We start from the raw sequence: 4,210 nt of genomic DNA, 5'->3' as shown, positions 1-4,210 counted from the left end.
TATAATTCTATATATAAATAAAATATATATAATATATATAATTCTATATATAATTAAAATATATATAATATATATAATTCTATATATAATATATTACTCTCTATATATATAGTAATATATATATATATTATATATATAACTTTTCAACACATACTTTAAGCAAATTTGCAACATTTTTTTGGTAATAATACCAGCTATTATTATAGGCACTGGGTATATGAAAGTGAAATAAGCAGAGTCCCTGCCCTTCTCTACTTTACAGCCTATTAATCCAAAACCTCAAATCAAAGCAAAATGTAATACAGAAAGAACAACTCCTCATCGGTATCTATTACGTTTAGAAAAATTCATGGTAAGGAAATGAATCAAGGATGACTTGAGTTTCTGGCTTTAACAGTTAGATAGATAGTAATATCACATTCAAAATAGATGAAAGTAAAGGGCTTATTTTGTTTGGTTTGTTTGATTACAATTTCTTTGAGTCCTTAACTCAATATTAATGTACTTATGGATTTGGTGAAGTTCTCTTTTGTATTTCAGCAATTGAATCTTCACTGAGATAAATCAAATTAATACATGATCTTGACTTTTCACATGCAGTTCCTTTCTACAGATCTATATTTGTTTCATTTAGCACTTACTTTTAAAAGTGCTGTTATTTCTTACAATGGTACTGTTTGTTTTATAATTGAAAATAAATACATATAAAATAAGTTTATTTACATCTCCCATCCTCTAAATACTCTGTATGGTTTATCTCATTCTTTACCCAAATTGATATTTGCAGTTGCATCTTCACAAATATTTCAATCCTTAAACCAAATTTAACTTCCTAGAGTTACTGGTTCGATAACCTGCCAGGAAGCAAAAGAAAAGAGAAGTTGAGAAGAGGAAACTAGTGTTATGAGATTATTGATTCCAGATGTTTCACTTACTTCTTTGGGAGATTTTATTGACTTAAGTTATACAAATCCTCCTCTATAAATTCTTACTCAGGTTGGCAAAGATTGTATTCTGTTTCTCCCTAAACACCTTCATAAACTTTTAAGAGAGTTCACATTTAATAGAGGAGGAAGCAAAAATGTCACGGTCATATTAAATGTTATGAAGTTTAAAAAGACCAAAAAATAAAACACATAGTTGACTGATTGAATCCATATCCACTGAGGCTTAAGGTATGTCAATACAGCACAGCATTCTAAAGCATTTCATGTTTTTCCTTTCTTTCATAGAACAGTAAGCCATTCTGCAAATTAAATTTGATTGAAATGACTCTTAATTATACCTCATATCTTAAAATTTTTACCTTGATCTCAAAATTAGTCTCTTCAATGTTCTTCTTCACTGCATTTTATTAGGCATTTCAAGAAAAGTAGAACCAACATATTTTAAATAATTCTCAGCACATTTATTTTAAATAAAATGGATCTGATGCATCAATCCCACTTATGTGTCATATGTAATTAAATCTGGGACAATAATGTTGTCTTATATCTACATTTGATATTTTTGAAAAAAATCTTGGTGAAATGGGTCTTATCTTTCAGTTTTTTCATAATGTAATGTTATTACTATAAATTTCTGAAACTTTTTTTTCTTAAAATAGCACAGAAATATAACAGATTACTAATGTATCATCACCATCCAAAGAGTGTATTCATTGTGTGATGGAGCTTATAATACATACTTAACTCAAGAAGAATGAGAGACCTGATATATAGGTTCCCAGTGATCTAGAAAAGTGACCAAAAAAAAAAAAAATCCAAAGCTAGTTTTGAGAAATCTGAAGTTCTTACCTCAGGGAAGACATTTTCTAGTCTATTACTCTAAGATCAAGAAAGGGCAAGATGGGTGCTTGGCTGTTAGCCTAATTGGATATAATGTGCAAATATAGAAAGATGAATACTCTCCCTTGCTGTGTAGTAACATCAGCCCTGTGAATTTTGGGTCACCCCATGAAGATGCACAGTCCGGCAACACTGAACAGCCAGTGGGTACTCAAAGAGCTAAAATAATTTGGAACCCATCTATTCCAGATGGATATACCAGGTTATTTTATTTGAGGGACAAGGATCTCGCTCTCTCTCTCACTCTCCCTCTCCCTCTCTCTCTCTTCCTCTCAAGAGGTGAAAAATAAGTTCAGAAAATTATGTTGCATTCAAGTTGTGGTGATCTTTTGATGCCAGAAAAAGGATTTTGGTTTTTATTCTGTAAATGAGGAACCACTGAACAAACTATTTGCGAAATGGTCTTCTCTAAGGTGAATAAAGTAATCAAAGTGACTGTAAGTTCAAGAATCCCAGATTCAAGGTTCAACTCATTTGCAAGAAACTCAGCCTGCAAGAAATTTTGAGGGGGACTCTCTGAGGGGAGAAAAGACAGAAAGAAAAAAAGACCAAAGCAACAAAGACTACGAAGGACCAGAGAACACCACAAGAAACTCCAACTCGACAAGAAACATAATGGCAATAAATTAATATCTTTCAGTACTTACTCTAAATGTCAATGGACTAAATGTTCCAATCAAAAGACATAGGGTAACAGAATCGATAAGAAAACAAGATCCATCTATATGCTGTTTACAAGAGACCAACTTTAGACCTAAAGACACCTTCAGATTGAAAATAAGGGAATGGAGAACCACATATCATGCTAATGGTCAACAAAAAAAAGCCAGAGTAGACATACTTATATCAGACAATCTAGACTTTAAAATAAAGACTGTAACAAGAGATTAACAAAGGCATTATGTCATAATAAAGGGGTCTATACACCAAGAAGACCTAATAATTGTAAACACTTATACTCGAAATGTGAAACACTCAAAAGTATAAATCAATTAATCACAAACATAAAGTGAACTCATTGATAATAATACAATAATAGTAGGGAACTTCAACACCTCACTCACAGCAATGGACAGATCATCTAATCAAAAAATCAACAAGGAAACAATGGCTTTTAATGATATACTGGACCAGATAGACTTAAACAAATATATTTAGAACATTTCATCCTAAAGCAGCAGAATATGCATTCTTCTCCAGTGCACATGGAACATTCTCTAGAATAGACCACATACTGGGACACAAATCAACCCTCAGCAAGTACAAAAAGACTGAGATCATGCAGTGCATATTTTCAGACCACAATGCTGTGAAACTCGAAATCAACCAACCACAAGAAAAAATTTGGAAAGATAACAAATACTTGGAGACTAAAGAACATCCTACTAAAGAAAGAATGGGCTAACCAAGAAGTTAAAGAAAAAATTAAAAAGTACATGGAAACCAATAAAAATGACAACACCACAGCCCAAAACCTATGGGAAGCAGCAAAGGCAGTCATAAGAGGAAAGTATATAGTAATCCAGGCCTTCCTAAAGAAAAAAGGAAGTTCTCAGAAATACAACTTATATCTTAAAGAGCTGGAAAAACAACAGCAAATAAAACCCAAAAATAGCAGAAGACAGGAAATAATAATGATTAGAGCAGAAATCAATGCTATCAAAAGCAAAAAAACAAAACAAAACAAAACAAAACAAAACAAAAAAGTAGAACAGATCAATTAAATCAGAAGCTGTTTCTTTGAAAGAATTAACAAAATTGATAAACACTTAGCCAATTTTGGTCAAAAAGAAAAACTAAAGGACCCAAATAAATAAAATCAAGAATGAAAGAGGAGAGGTCACAACCAACACAGCAGAAATAAAAACAATAATAAGAGAATATTATGAGCAATTATATGCCAATAAAATGGGCAATCTGGAAGAAAGGGACAAATTCCTAGAAACATATACACTACTAAAACTGAAACAGGAAGAAATAGAAAATTTGAACGCACCCATAACCAGTAAAGAAATTGAATTGGTAATCAAAAATATCCCAAAAAACAAGAGTCCAGGGCCAGATGGCTTTCCAGGGGAATGATACCAAACATTTAACGAAGAGTTAACACTCATTCTCTTGACGCTGTTCCAAAAAATAGAAATGGAAGGAAAACTTCCGAACTCTTTCTATGAAGCCAGCATTACCTTGATTCCAAAACCAGTCGAAGACACCACTAAAAAGATGAACTGTAGACCAATTTCCCTGATGAACATGGATGCAAAAATGCTCAATGAGATATTAGCCAATCAGATCCAACAATATATTAAAAAAATTATTCACTATGACCAATTGGGATTTATACCTGGAATACAGGGTTGGTT

Source organism: Puma concolor, chromosome B4, assembly GCF_028749965.1.
Source record: "Puma concolor isolate L17-30 chromosome B4, mPumCon1.1.hap2, whole genome shotgun sequence".
In the NCBI taxonomy this organism is placed as follows: Eukaryota; Metazoa; Chordata; class Mammalia; order Carnivora; family Felidae; genus Puma; species Puma concolor.
Note: the sequence above shows the minus strand (reverse complement) of the source record.